This window comes from Hylobates moloch, unplaced genomic scaffold, assembly GCF_009828535.3.
Source record: "Hylobates moloch isolate HMO894 unplaced genomic scaffold, HMol_V3 SCAFFOLD_4, whole genome shotgun sequence".
In the NCBI taxonomy this organism is placed as follows: Eukaryota; Metazoa; Chordata; class Mammalia; order Primates; family Hylobatidae; genus Hylobates; species Hylobates moloch.
In genome coordinates, this window is record NW_026652279.1 from 61,789,957 (window position 1) to 61,806,578 (window position 16,622).

Sequence of the window (16,622 nt, forward strand, 5' to 3'; positions counted from 1 at the left end):
GCAGTAGCTCACAACTGTAATCCCAGCACTTTCGGGGGCCGAGGTGGGTGGATCACCTAAGGTGGGGAGTTTGAGACCAGCCTGACCAACATGGAGATACCCTGTCTCTACTAAAAATACAAAATTAGCTGGGTGTGGTGCGCATGCCTGTAATCCCAGCTACTTGGGAGGCCGAGGCAGGAGAATCACTTGAACCCAGGAGGCGGAGGTTGCAGTGAGCCGAGATCGTGCCATTGCACTCCAGCCTGGGCAACAAGAGCGAAACTGCGTCTCAGAAAAAACAAACAAACAAAAAAACAAACAAAAAAAACAAACAAAAGCTGACCCAATAGCCCCAATGCTCAACATTCAGAAACTGTCTAGGAGAGTGGTAAACAGATCTCTAAATCCACAAAACGGCCTGCAAGGATCATCACACTTGCTGAAATGAAGTGTTGTGAATAATAATGTTGGGGCATCTAAAAAAGATTAAATTATGGTCAGCACATGTTCTTTTAAGGTAAAGCAGTGAAAATATTTTAGAAAATAAAACAATTAAAAAGGCAATCTGTCTTTTTGTGAATTTGATTAGCATGGATCAGGTTTTAAAAAAAACAATTTTTGAGCAACAGTTTTTGGGTTCTCCACACATAAACATCCCTACAATGATCATATGTGATAGAGATTATTTTACATTCAGTAGTCCCTCCTCTCATTTATCAGATATTCAATGAGTGCCTTCTGTGTACCAGGTTGTGTGACAAGTCCCTAACTTCAAGGAACTTACAGCTTGATGAAAGCAAAAAAGATGAAGACACTGAGGCACAGAAAATTTAAGAGCAAGTTTCTTTTCTGTAATTTCAGTCATAGATGTAGCTTTTACTCAATAATCTTAGCATTCGGTTTCAAGGACCATCAGAATTCTAGAAGCAATGAACTTGAAACCAAGAATGTGTAAAAAATATTGTCCCACAAATAAATGGAAAGATATCCTGTGTTCATGAATTAGAAAAATTAATACTGTTAAAATTTCCATAGCACCCACAGCAATTTATAGATTCAATGCAATACCTATCAAAATTCCAATGAGATTTTTCACAGAAATAGAAAAAGCAATCCTAAAATTCGTATGAAACCACCTCAAATACTCCAATCTCAAGCAAAAAGAACAAAGCTTGAAGCATCATACTACCTGATTTAAAAATATACTATAAAGCTATAGTAATCAAAACAGCATCGTACTGTCATGAAAACAAGCATATAATCCAAGGGAACATAACAGAGAGCTCAGAAATTAATCCACATCTTTAGGGTCAACTGATCTACAATAAAGATGCCAAAAATGCACAATAGGGAAAGGACAGCGTCTTTAATAAATGATGCAGGGAAAACTGGATATCTACATGCAGAAGAATGAAATTAGACCCTTATCTCATACCATACACAAAATTCAACTCAAGATAGATTAAAGCCTTAAATGTAAAACCTGAAACTATAAAACTACTAGATGAAAAAACATGGGGAAAAAGCTTCTTGATATTGGTCTGGGAAATAATTTTTGGATATGATCCTCAAAACACAAGCAACAGGAGCAAAAAAAAAAAAAAAAAAAAAAAGAAAGAAAGAAAAAAAAGAAAAGAAAAAGACAAATGGGGTTGCATCAGATAAGTTTTGACACAGTAAAAAAAAAAAAAATCAATAGAATGAAGATGCAACCTATGGAATGAGAGAAAACATTTGTGAACCAATCATCTGATAAAGGGTTAATATCCAATATCGAAAACATATATGGAACTCAAAGAACTCAATAGCAAGAAAATAAACAACCCAATTAAAAATGAACCTGAAAAGACATTTCTCAAAAGAAGACATCCAAATGGCCAACAGGTATATGAAAAAATGTTTAACATCACTAGACATCAGGGAAATGAAATTTAAAACCACAATAAGATATCACCTCACATCTGTTAGAATGGTTATTATCAAACAGACAAAAGAAAAGTGTTGGTGAGGATGTGGAGAAAGGGAACTCTTGTACACTGTTGGTGGGAATGCAAATTAGAATAGCTATTACAGAAAATAAGTCTGCAGGTTTCTAAAAAAATAAAAAATAGAACTACCATATGATGCAACAATCCCATTTTTGGGTATATAGCCAAAATAAATGAAATAAGTATCTTGAAAAGATATCTACATTCTCATATTCATTGCAGGATTATTCATAACAGTCAAGAGGTGGAATCAACTTAAGTGTCCATTGACAGATGAATGGATAAAGAAAATGTGATTATATATACGTATATATATGTATATATATACGTATATACATGTGTGTGTATATATATATATACACATACATATACAATGTAATACTACTATTCAGGGTTTACAAAGAAAGAAATCCTGTCATTTTCAACAATGTGGATGAACCTGGAGGATATTATGTTAAATGAAATAAGCCAGGGACAGAGAGACAAATATTGTATGATCTCACTTATATGTGGAATCTTAAAAAATCAAACTCATAGCAGCAGAGAGTAGAGTGGCATTTGCCAGGAGCAAGGGGCAGTGGGAAGGGGGCGGCACAGAGGAACACGGGGAGATGTTGTTCAAAGGGTACACAGTTTCAGTTAGACAGGAATTCTGTCGATCTATTGTGAAGCACGGTTACTATAGTTAATAACAACATATTGTACACTTGAAAATTGCTAAAATAGCAGATTTTAAATTTTCTCACCATAAAATATGTGAGATGACGAATATGTTGATTAGCTGGATTTAATCATTTCACAAGGTATACATACATCAAACATCACATTGTACACAGTCAAGGTACACAATTTTTATTTGCCAACTAAGCCTTAATAAAACTAGGAAAAAATATCGTTTCACTGTTTAGAAGAAGCTTATTTTATAAAGAAAACAAAATGAATATGGTCATTTATTTTCTATTATAAATATAATTTCAAACATTCTCTATATACTTTTTATCTAATAAAACTCACTGGCCAGCCAGGTGTGGTGGCTCATGCCTGTAATCCCAGCACTTTGGGAGGTGGGTGGACCACCTGAGGTCAGGAGTTCGAGACCACTCTGGCCAACATGGTGAAACCCCGTCTCTACTAAAAATACAAAAATTAGCTGGGCATGGTGGTATGTGACTGTAATCCCAGTTACTCAGGAGGCTGAGGCAGGAGAATTGCTTGAACCTGGGAAGTGGAGGATTCAGTGAGCTGAGATCGCACCACTGCACTCCAGCCTGGGTGACAGAGCAAGATTCCATCTCAAAAAACAACAGCAACAACAAAAAAAACCTCATTGGCCTTGAAATGGGCTGCTGTCAGAATATGCAGTTGGGCATGGTAGCTCATGCCAATAATCCCAGCACTTTGGGAGGCCAAGGTGGGCAGATTGCTTGAGCCCAGGAGTTCAAGATCAGCCCGGACAACATGACAAAACCCTGTCTCTCCAAACAAAACAAACAAAAAAATTGGCTGGGTGTGGTGAAGATCAGCCCGGACAACATGACAAAACCCTGTCTCTCCAAACAAAACAAACAAACAAAAAAATTGGCTGGATGTGGTGAAGATCAGCCCGGACAACATGACAAAACCCTGTCTCTCCAAATAAATAAATACATACATACATAAAATAAAAAATTGGTTGGGTGTGGTGGCACAGTCTGTAATCCTAGCTACTTAGGAGGCTGAGATAGGAGGACTGCTTGAGCCCGGGAGGTGGAAGCTCCAGTGAGCTGGGATCATGCTACTGCACTCCAGCCTTGGCAACAGAGAGACAACCTGTCCCCCCCCCCCCCCCCAAAAAAAGAATATGCTTCCTGGATCCAGAAATCAATCCATCACTAGTGATTTAATCTGGAAAACTTGATGTCAACTGATTTTATAATTGGGGCAATCAGGTATGTCTGCCTTTTATGATGGTAGTTTAGCTGAACTGAGTCTATGAAATAATTAGGCCCACGGTGGGGGAATCTGAAATCCTCCTGAAGCACTAGAACCTCTCCCAGCCTTCCCAATATTAGATAAAATTCTTATTCCCAGAAGTTTCTACCCTTTACTAAGTGATATGTAGTCCTTACAAGGCTCTTGATTTCCTCCAAAGTTAGAAAATACTATACTAGAAAGCTGGAGTTTCCTCTGGATGATCAATTTTTTGAAAAATACAAAGAATATTTTGTTTGGTTTTGGGCTTTTAATAATATGATGAGAAAACTAGAGATTCTCAGGAAAGAAAATGGGGAAACAGCACTGAAATTATTTTTATACATCTCATATTTGGCAGGCCTTCTAACTGGTGGACAAAATAATAATTCTACCAATCTTCTTTCTAGTATAAAGATATAAAACAAGAAATAATTTTAGATATTTTATCCTTTGGAATATAAAAGACAGATAAAGACATTATAAATCCCACACCAGTTTAGAATTAACAAATATTTCATTTTGCATTTTTTAGGTTGCTTTTTGAATACTTTTGAGTTCAATGATGATATTCACCCCTTGCTTCCCACATACCACTCCCCTCACAAAGGTTTTCAAAAGAAATCCAATTCAGGTAAATGATAATTGATATGGGAATTATCAGAATCGAAATATCAGAAAGCAGCACACAATATCTTATATTGCCAAACAAGATAACTGTGACTAAAAGTGGAAGTTCTCTATTTTTAAAAGTTTTTAATATTATAATACTAAAACTTGAATTTTAATAGTCTGATATGAGTATCTATGTATTAAACCATTCAGCCATTCATCTTTCTATTCATTCATTCAACCAAAACACAGTGTTTTACAGAGCAGAGGTCGTCCTTACCTGATGGGCTCCTGGACCTGTGAAGTGGAGCCTAGGGGTAGACATGGGACAGTCTTCTATTCAAGAAGGAACTTTGGTTTAATACATGAACTTTTTTGGCAGAACATCAATGATATCCTATCCACTGCTTCATCCAATATTCAAGAATTGTGAGTCTTCTTTCAATCAGCAACAATAAATGCTAATATTCCCTGATCTCAACAGGCTTTATAGATATAAATTGTCAGGTATTTAGTTTATAAAATTAAAACTGGAGGGAAGGAAGAGAAAATGGAGTCCAACTCCATTTTGGAGGAAGATGACATCCAACTAGTCCTCTGGGTATTTTAAATTGTATCTTTTTACTAAGTTAGTCTCTAAAAGAAAACATGCAATGCAAGTACTACTCAAGAAACACGCTGGGCATGGCATGATGCTGGGAGGAGGTTTTTAGGTTTTGGTTGCTTGATACTCAATAGATCAACATGTGTGGAGTTCTACAGAAAGAGAAACATTTCCCTGAGGAAAAAAGAATTCCTAGGTTCATAACCTACCTCACTTTTACAGAAAGTGTATCAAATATAGACATCCTTCTTACTAATGAAAGATCCAGAACATTAGGGAAAAGTAATTTGCCGTCATGAAACGTCTCCTTTGTCTCTGTCGTGCTCAATATCAGAAGCTTCAATCTTCTGTTATCACAGACCACAAGCCCTGGTACCATCCTTGCACCACGGAATCCTGGGTTTGTACTTCCTAAATTATGTATTTTTCTATTTCTTCTATTAAATAACTGTGTTTTAAAAGGGGCAATTATTTGTAGACTTAAACTATGACGCAAAAGAAAAACTCTCAGCTGGGCACGGTGGCTCACATCTGTAATCCCAGCACTTTGGGAGGCCGAAGCAGGCGGAACATGAGGTCAGGAGTTTGAGACCAGCCTGACCAACATGCTGAAACCCCCACCTCTACTAAAAATACAAAAAAAGAAAAAAAATATCTGGGCGTGGTGGCGTGCACCTGTAGTCCCAGCTACTCAGGAGGCTGAGGCAGGAGAAATGCTTGAACCTGGGAGGTAGAAGTTGCAGTGAGCAGAGATCGAGCCACTGCACTCCAGCCTGGGTGACAGAGGGACACTCTGTCTCAAAAAAAAAAAAAAGAAAGAAAAACTCTCAGATGATATAGAATGCTTTAGCCAACATGTATAGAAACATATTGAGGAATGCCAGATTGTCACCAAATACAACTGGAAGTCACTGCTCTTAGTTGGATTCTCTGAAGTAAGCATGGTCCTTTCTAAATACCATTAAATATAATAACTTCTCTACTTCTTGGAGCTCTAAAAGGCAAAATTGAGGACAATAGCTATAAAGAGGCAGGTTTCTTTCAATAAGTGTTTTTTGACATGTAAATATACTCAGTTATATGCCTTTTCTCTTGTTTCCAAACCTCCCCGCTCCCCCACTCATTTTTTTTCCTTCCATACAGAACACAGTATACTACTAAGGACAATGTTGTGGGGAAAAAAATACTGAGAAATCACAAAAATGACAGTTTACATCATTTGACAAAAATAGCAATACTTTACCAAATGGAAAATTCCATCAAATGAAATGTGGCTCCAATCAGATGACTTACCTAAAAATGAGAGAGACAGAAAGAAAAAACTGAGAACTTGCTATGGTACTCAACCCTCAATATACTAGTTTGTAAAACATATGGTAGATATCTTAACAACTGATGGACAATCCAAAACAAACAGAAACTATACCAGATCAGGAAACACCAATTCCTTTAGAAACAGTAACTAATGTTAGAAAGGAAATGGTAAACGTGGAGCAAAAGCAATGGTGAAAGAAAGTGGTATTTACTTTCAAACCACTTGGCTCTCATACATATTTTAAGGGGTCAGTTTTGAAAATGTGGACACGTATACATATAAGGGCTACAGCTAAACCATGCATTGCACTCTTTTTCTCAAGACCTCTGGTTACTAACAGAGAGATGATCAAAGCTGCAGACTTTCAAATATCTTTGCCTCCTATGACTCAAGAAAAAGGTGCCAGTGTATCATGTGCTACTGTAATTTCCTCTGTTGATTTTCTTTCCCCTTAACACTTAGATGTTTTGGCTGTTAGCTTTTTTATTTTCCAAAGTGAATACTGATGTTCATGAAAGGTGCCAGATTAACAACCTGGGGAAATTAAGAGCTTGGTCTATCAAGAGAAAAGGCTCAGTGTAGTGGAGGTGACGAAAGTTTCCCCTATACTGTGCTTGCCTATGTACATTAGCTCTGACCCACAGTCACCCCAGCCCTCTAGTCTTCATGGTCCATTAATGTCTTTGACTGCTCAGGTTGCTAACAGGAGCAGACAGTCTTGTTTCTGCTTTTAATGCTATCATTATTATTACTACTACTGCGAACTCTAACTCCCTCAGTGAAATTATGGGGAAATGTATATTGGCTGCCATTTTGTTTCAGGACAACAGGAAAATAAATTTAACTGAAGATAGATCTTATATTCTTGGTAATACTGTAGGTTAAAATCCAAGAATTTCTTCAAACAGAAGGCAAAGCTTTGAGTGATCAAATTGAAACAGGCCTCAGTAAGTTCGGCCACCTGGACTCAATTTGAATTCTCATTCGGGAATATTCTAATATTTAAAGGCCAAAGAGGCTTTATTTTTTCTTTTGAGTCTACTGCAAACCAGTCATTTTTATTATTCATTAGCAACTATGGTAAAGGTTTGGGTGGATGTTGAGGCTAAAACTATCATTACATATGAAATTTGAAAATCAATGTCAAACAGAAAACAGTTTCTTTCCTATATTTACAGGTGTTCCAAGTTTCTGAACTATATAGGCACTTTGTAATTATTAATTAATCCCACCCATGCCCAGGAATAAAATCACTTTGCTGCATCTAGTCAGATAACCAACAACTGTTTATTGATGACGTTATGCTATTTCTCCATGCAAAATACAAGGGCCAGAGCAAGACAATACTCCTCCTAGTCTAGAGTTTATAACAGTAAGAGAAGCAAGGCTAGCAAACATATGCAAAACATCAATGGAACAATGAAGTACAATGCTGAATGCTGCTGTGTAATAGAATTATAATTACTTAATAATTATTTGGAAAGATCATAGTATTAATCCCACTATTGTTCCCTGTCTTTGCTATTGTCCTTCTTTTTGTCAAAGACTATATTCTTTGCAGCTACAGTAGATTTCCATCTTGACATCACCAGCACTTCCTCTAAATTCTAATCTCTAGAAGTCCTGAAGAATGAGAATTGCAGGATACCAATGACTACAGCAAACACATGGTAACACTTAGATGAAGGGTACCCTGGCTGCAACTCATATGAAAATCTTGGAAAATTTTAGTTTGGGGAACTCTGGCTGCTTTTTTTCTTTGCCATGCATAGCCTTTATCAAGCAAGTCCTTATGGTATTAAAACATTTGGCACTGGTTCAAGTCTATGCTATTGCTGGCAGGGAATCTAATTGGGAAGCAGGGGTGGAGTAGTTACCTTTATCAGGAATGACCTTAAAGTTATGGAAAGGCTCCTTCCTTCCCACTGCTTAGTAGCCTTACTGAAAGCTTTAAACCCAGATGTGAGAAAAGAGAATGTCTCCAAGAGCAGCAGCAATTTATTGTAATTATGTTAGTACAAACATTAGGAAGGTGGAAAATGTTATGCCAACTTAGTGGAGGAGGGAAACACTTTGTGTATAGATCCTAGGCAAGGTTGTGCTGGGGAAAACAACCATGACCTATAATTCCCAGGGAGCCCTCAGTTTCCAGATTTGCAAGAAAATTAGGAGTTAACTATTTTAAAAACTAATAACTATATGCAATGCATTACCCAGTCGGTGACAGACTATAAGAATCTATTCACTAACAGACACCAATAGACACCTGTCTGTACTCCCTCAGTTGCTGGCAGTGGCCAATTCCCTGTTGCCATTAGGTAACTAATATATTTTTTCTATCAGTACTATATCACAATTCGTAACAGTGGCAGTCAAAGCAACAAGGCCCATTTTGCCTATACGATACTCTAGCTTCCAACAGTGACACACTTTTTTGGTTTAAGGCAATTTAAAGATTGACCTCGAAATGCAATTAGAGCAAAATCTGTACACTTTCTGGGCCAATTCTGGGCCTCTCTGTGCCTCAGTCACCTAACTGAGAGTTGGTTTTGTCCCTGACTCTCTTCTTCATTACATAATGGATCTCTTACTGTTTCTCCTGACTAGACTTTTGCATCTTTCATGATTTGATATCTCTCACCTTCTCATTTTTTTTGTGGTGGGAGATATACAAGCAAGGATTTCCAGAATTTGATATTTCACACAAAATTCATTAGTGAGCCATGGCAAAAATCAGTTTTGTGGGCAGACACATCACCAAAGCTCTCCTCTACATGGACTAGTTTTCTAGTCAAATAAAAATTTCAGGAAATAAGATATTTTCATCTCAAAAAATAAAAGATAAAAAGAGTATGTCTGACAGACTCAAATCATTTACTTTCATGGTCATGAAGAGAAAATAGAAAAAGTAATAAAAGCCTTAAGAGCAGAAAATGACAGGTGATTTCTCCTTTTCTTTCCATTTCAAACATTTACCAATAAGCTAATGAATGCCAAGGATGCAAGAAAAAGCGAGTCAGAAAACTGCAGGCCACAAGACGGTGTAAACCTCATGTGGAAAATACCAGCTAAGGCACTAAGAAAGCCAGTAAGTAATGAAAGATTTATAAAGATGAATATGTTCAAGTTTTGGACAAAGAGTACACAGAACAAGACCAAACGAATATACTTTTTAAAATAAGTTATTTTTTATCCTTCTTAATGCACATTAGAGATAGTTCAATTTTAAAAGCTTGCAGTGGTTTTGTAATCAAATAGCTTAAGACAATGCACGGTTCTACCCATCAAGAATGCTTGTTTACTTTGGCTGACATGCCGCAATTATTAATTTAATTATCTGATTCAAAACAGAGTAAGCTCTTAGTTTTAATTTCTTAACTTAAGTAGCAAACTCTGGGAGTCACTATGCTAAGGGCTGAGTGCAACCCAAGCTGGAATTTTTTTTTTTTTTTTGGAAAGAAAAGATGTAAGATAAATGAGCTGAATTCTCATCATTCCAAAGCTGAGTTTTAACAGTACTAAACAAAAAGGGTAAAACTACAAATTCTGGGATTTGAATGATAGCCTTCATGACTATATAGAAAAAATACTTTTTTTAAAAGGAGACTTTGGGGCAGAAAATTATAGATGATAACCTCATGAAAAGCAGTGAAAGATAGGAACCAAATTTATCCATTTGTGGGTAGTAGTTATGATAATTATGGGGAAGGAGGAAAAAAGGGTGTTGACAAAGGTATTCAAAGGAAGTACCTAACTATTCCAGTCATGAAGAAATCTGGAGATTATTTAGGGAAATGACTTGTACAAAGGAAACAATTCAAAGACAACAAAAACAAAATTTAAATAAGAGCCAAAGATCAGATGAGGGCTGGGGAAAACAGTTTGGGTTAGTTTCTGAGGTTATCTTAATGGGGTCAGCCTGTCTTACTGCCCCAGCCCCCAGAAACCACCAGTATACCTACCTGCATCCCACGGTTTTATAACTGCAACAAATTTTACCCAGAGGTCTACGGCTAAGGACTTTCTGGTCTAATGCTTTAGGGCTTTCCAGAAACCTCTTTTCTATAAAACTTCTATTCCACTTCCTATCAAACTGCCTTTCCCTTCTCTACCATTCTCCATTCTGGTTCTGGCATGTGTGGGTTGAAAAAGCAATAGTGGAGGTGGGAATGAATGGGGAAACAGCTGGTCTGTGGCAAAGAGATGGTGGGTAGCAAGCAGCTGCATTTTGGAGGATTAGGATCTTGGAAGCCAAAGAAAGCTTCTTCCAAGTTCTCTCCTTTCAGTCCTTTCCTCTCTTGGGCAATAATAGAAATTCCACAAAACACACAAACTTTCTGAATTCACAACACTCTTCCTCATAACCAAGTGTGTTTATTATGACTGCTAACATTTTCTGTGTGCCTTGTATTTAGATTTTTCTAAGAGTTTCAAAGAGCCTTATAAATTTTCATTAAAACAAATATTTCTGGCTATATTTTATAAATACAATTTAACTTTAGAATGATTGGAATTCAATTTGTTAAAAGGTTATTCTTGCAAAATTTGGTTTATTACACTACACTCACATTTCCTAAACCAGGGTTCTTAAAATCTAGACTTCATAAGAATCCTCAGGGATGTTATAAATATGGATTCATATTTAGTAGGTCTTAGGTGGAACCCTGGAATCTACATTTTTAATAAGCACCCAAGGAAATTCCCATACAGTGGGGGTACAGGACCCCACTCTGAGATCCCATCCTAATCTGAACCCCCTAACCTCCCAGCTTCACCTTTTTCAAGACAGCCTGTTTGAGTGACAGTAGTCAAGCAGTCACACTGAATATTGAGCCAAAAACACAAAGTGAGCAATCTGAGAAAAAGAAAATTATCACCAACAACCTTTCATTTTTAACAATACAAGGTGCTATACAAATACAGGAAAGAAAGGGAGGTTTCCTGGTTGTAATTCCACTTCCTTGAGTAAGACAAGGTTTGGTATTATGAATGAATTAGTTGGCTTTCCTATTCATAAGAATTGAACCTTCACTGGCTTTCTGGTTATGTCCTGCTGCATTCTGGCACCCCCTTTCCCAGCATGATGACAGCCTTGTAGAGCCAGCCTCGATTTCTCAAATTGCAAGCAAATTAGAACCTAACTACTTAGAAAAGTAATGAAAGTGAAATCCAATATCTAATGGGTATGAGGCTATGAAAATCTGCTTGCCAACAGACACCAATAATTCTCCTGCCTCTAATCTCTCAGTGGCCAGATTTTCCCCACCTGCCCCACAGGGGGAAACTCAAACATTAAGAATCTCAGACTAGCTTGGAAGCCAGAATTCATTCTGATGACATTACATGCTTCCACTTTTAAACCCACCAATCCTACCTTTTAGGTACTATCACTACCTAGTCCCAGTTCTCATTCCTCAACCCCCACCTATGGTGCTCTCTCTTCATGAAGCCATCCTCTTTTGGTTTCATGACATCCTGTTGGCTACTCTGTTCTGATGATGATGATGTTTCTTAATTCCTTGTATCTTGGTTTTGACCTTATAATTGACTACAACTATTCTTTCAAACGTCACCTGCAGTTAAATTTAATGGGATTTTCTTAATCTTTTTTCTCCACCACTCTGATGGGTGACCTCATTGGATTTTTCCTTCTGTTGGTTCTCCTCCCTTGGTTTCAGTGGTAACACAGTTCTCTTATGAACACAAAGAATATTTGATCTGCTCAGTATTAATCCTTCCAACCTGGCACAATACACACAGAATAGAAGATATGTTCAGCTACCATTATACACAATGTTCTTGAGCCCAAGACAGTTTCAGTTCATTCTAAAGAAAAATCCCCTCCTCGACTATACGCAACCCACTATCATCCTACCGAAGCTGCATTTTACTTGGAGTTTAGGTTTCTTGGAGAATACGTAAGGAAGAAAAAACCCTCAATTTATGTCAAAATTACCTTGCAAATCCCCTAGGAAGGCATCATGAAGGAAGCCAATATACTGTCTCTCAGTAGGCTGAATCAAGGTGGATTTTGCCTCCAGTTTTGGTAACCATCTGAGTAAGGCAAGATGCTTACCCTGAGAGAGGCATGTGGGAACAGACATGTAAAGAAAAATCAATATACATCATCCATTTGAGTATATTCCCAGGCATAGACTCATTGAATACAACCTGAGAAGACTTGTTTGCACAATGTAAATTTTTATGCCTTCTCTCTTTATATTCATTTGCTGAGCAGGTGTAGTTGAACTCATGCAAAGTTAGTGTTTGTATGATACAACTTCAACATAGAACTTAATGGTTATTGTTCAATAAATATACATATGTCTATGCTCTTGACTTTTAGCATCTCAAGGGTGAACAAACAACAGAGGCAGACAGTAGAACAAGTATGAAGATCATAGATCAAGTATGAAGATGACCTTAAGAACACTGGACGGTTTTCTTGCAAAAACTTCTCGAGTACACAAATCAAAGATACTTGTGATGCACTGGAAAAAACACTGTACTTAGTGTCAAGGGACTGAGATTCTAATTCCAATTCTGACACACATTAGCTAAGTCACCCGGGCCATCTACAAAATGGATACAGAGAGTAACTGCTTCACAGGGTTGTTTTGAGATTCAAAAGAAAAATGCATGTGAATGCATCGATCATAGTCACTTGCACACGGTAGGCACTTGCTACAGGTTTATTCTATGTGAATTTGTTAAACTGAAGCTAAGAAGACAAAACAACCACATAAGGGAAGAAAACCCTGACAGTGCTGGGCATATGGCAGGTGCTATGTAAGTATTTACTGAACTACACTGAGACAGAAATCAAGCTGGTTTGACTGAGTCAATGTGTAACTTGCCAGTTCTAACATTCTTTTATTTTCTCCACATGGTCATTGGTACAAAGTCCACTTATGGCTTCATAAACATGGGCTTACAACAAAAGTGCTTCTAATCAGATTTGGCAGGAAAAGGAGAGAAACACAGGGTGAGGTAAGTGTGAGGCTACAGTGCTGAATAATAGGGATGGCAGTACCTCAGTATGTGAGTCACACAGACATCAAGCAGTATACAGCTAGAGACAATTCGCAGGTAAATGCTGCACAATCCATTACGTCATCCCTCCTCTGCCCTTTCTTCATCAATTTTGTCACCTGGACTCTGATGCAACCCAGCAAGAATGTCTGATTTGCAGACAGCAGAGAGAGCTTCAGAACACACACATACTCATCAGAGAAGGCAATATGAACCCAAACTGAAGTTTCTGGTATTTCCTTTTGTTTAAATCATGCTTTAGAGGGGAAGTCATAGGGGTGGGATGTATAACTAGAGATCAAGCCACCTGGTCTAAGGCCTAAGGGACTAGGCTTCATCATTTTGGACAAGTCACTCCAGGTCCACAGGCCCCATTTCCACACGCACACTTAGATGAGCTTCAAGGTCTTTTTCAGCTGTGTAATTTCATCATTAAAAATTTAGGTCAATCACACCCATATGATGGACAGATATGCGTTCGGTTTTAAAAGCTAGGCACAAAATCAGCTTTCCTTTTTCTCGGCTATCTAGGTCACTCACATTTTAGGCTACTTCCATCCTACTCTGAATTACTAGAAGAGTGTGTACCTGTGTACAAATCTTGCAAAAGCAAGTAAGCAGTGGCAGGCAGAAACTGGTGGTTCTAGAAAATGTGAATATTCACACCTGAGATTATAGAGATACTCTAGTCTAAGCCACAGAAGCTTAAAAGCAAATGTGTATCAGAGGATATAATGTATTAAGACCTATCTTCTGTATGGACAATGTTTTGAACAACGAGAAGTTTTGAAAATACAAAAAATTCGTAATAATTCATAACTTAAAAGAGATGCTCTAACCTAACTCTAAGCCAAAATCATGATCAGTCTGTGCGTGATTTACCCAGCAGCTTTTAAGTACAACACCATCAGCTCCAAACAAAGAAGAATTCATTAGAGACACAGGCCTGTACAGGAGGTGGTCAGTCCCAGTGAGCTTTGGGCATGTTTTCCACTTGCAGTGGCACCACACCTTTCCAGAACTGCAAACAGTCAGACACACATCACCAGCAGATTTGTGATGGAATCTCCAGAGAGGGACATTTCCAACAAAGCTTCAGAATGGGGGGGATATGGACAAGCCCACTGGAGATGAAAACCAAATGTCTCGTGCTTCCCTCATAGCTGACACCATGTCGGGTCCCTGACCTTCTATGCTGAGCAGCTCGGGGGAGGGTAAGTTGCCCCATCACAGCTGGTGCAGCATTCAACAAGACACCCATCCCTTTAATTATTCAGCCAAATGATTTATGAGGCTTGGCAGCAAAGACTTGGCAGACTGGTTTAAATTCAAAGGATCCAACCTACAGGTATTTTGAAAACCTTGGCCACATCTGCAATGTGTACTGCTTCTTTTGGGAGAGGAAAGAAGAGAAAGGGAGAAGATGTGACTTGCCTGAAAGGATGACAAGACCCAACTAGATGGAACATGTCTCCCCACTCCCTCCCCACACTGTCATTTAACAATGTTCTGGCTGACTTTCTTACTACGAAAAGCAATCAGACAGAGTTTTAAAGATGTAAAATCCCAGAACCACCAATACATTCTCATACACTGGGCTCAGTTGGGTTGTTCTGATTGATTATTGATGGTATAATCTTTTTGATCAACTAGGGAAGTGGTCAGCCAACTTTTTCCCTAAAAAGACAGATAGTAATATTTCAGATTTTGTGGGCTATGTGATCTCTGTCACAGCTACTCACCTCTGACACTGCATCACAGAGACAGCGATAGATAATATGCAAATGAAGGAGTATAGCCATGTTCCAATAAAACTTTATTTACAAAAACAGATTAAGGGTCTGATTTGATCTGCTGGTCATAGTATGCTATTAAATAGGTGAACTGAGATAAAGTGAGAGGGTATGGCTAGTACTACCAAATTTATCACCACTTAACCCTATTTAAATCTAAGCCAATTTTGGGAGGACAGCTAACCTCTAAAATAACTAAACTGCATTAATAAGTAGGCACAATAAGATATTTTTGGGAAGAATGTGTGTGTGTGTGAAATATAGAACAATTCAAAGGGAATTGAACAGTTTTAAAAAATCTATCACCCAGTAACCAGGTTATCTTATGGAAAACATAGTTGGCATTAAATCAAGGAGCTACTCTTACAAGTGTCTTGCCGTAGGGCAACTACAGGCTTTGACTGCACATTTATATACAACATAGTTACTGAGTAATACATATGTTAAAGTGTTCCATTATTTGTAAACCAATCTGTATGTTATTTGTGTACACATTTCAATATGCTTCAAACGATAAACACCAAACTGTAAACAGTGGCTACTCCTGGGGAATAGGGGTTAGAATTTTTATTAATTTTTTTAAGAGACAGAGTCTTGTGTTATCGCCCAGGTTGGAGTGCAATAGCACAATCATAGCTCACTCTGGCCTCGAACTCCTGGGCCAAGCAATCCTCCTGCCTTGGCCTCCCAAAGTGCTGGAATTACAGCCATAAGCTACTGCGCCTGGTCAGAATTTTCGCTTTTAGGAGTATTGTCTGAATTTTCACTTCCCATCAAATTTTCACCTGTTTTTACTCTTTCTTCCAGCTCCTTCTCCCCTTCCTTGATTTGGCCTAGCAGCAGTCACACATATTACTAGATCGACAGCTGACAACATTCACACAACAGTAGCTGCCAATAAATATATGATATTCCTCACTTATCTGTAGGAGGGACGGATAACAAACAAGAAAACAAATAAATACACAAGTTATTTTCAGGTTGTAGTAAATACTTTGAGGGACAAGGTGATAGAGGAGGCCCCTCTGGATGACTTTCTTCCTACAAAAATCAAGGTCACCAGACAATATTACTGAGAAGGTGATAATTAGACAGAGACCTGAAGGATCAGAAGAAGGCAGGAAGAAATTTTTGTGGAACAAATTCCAGGCTAATTGTAAAGTTTTCTGGTCTTGACTCTAGGCCAGTGTTTCCAGTCCTGATTATACATTAGAATCAACTTGGGTACTTTCAAAAAATAGAGATGCCTGGGCCCCATTACAGGCAAATAATACTCTGGAGGTGGAGTCTGATATTTGTTTTCTTTTTGTTTTTAAGCCAGGGCTGAGAATCACTGTTCTAGAGTC

At 37.9% G+C, this 16,622-nt stretch overlaps 1 protein-coding gene across 15 annotated transcripts in view; it reads right to left on the reverse strand.

Moving 5' to 3' along the window:
* The window catches only part of CMSS1 (cms1 ribosomal small subunit homolog), a 362,094-nt gene that overhangs the window by 163,758 nt on the left and 181,714 nt on the right, over window positions 1-16,622 (reverse strand). For 5 of the 15 annotated variants that reach the window (XM_058437604.1, XM_058437601.1, XM_058437596.1 and 2 more), the window contains one exon: window positions 6,380-6,429. The exons of the other annotated variants lie outside the window; for them this stretch is intronic. The gene's annotated coding sequence lies outside the window, so the exon portion shown is untranslated. Of the gene's footprint in view, window positions 1-6,379; window positions 6,430-16,622 lie in introns of those variants that run through there. 15 annotated transcript variants of the gene reach the window in all.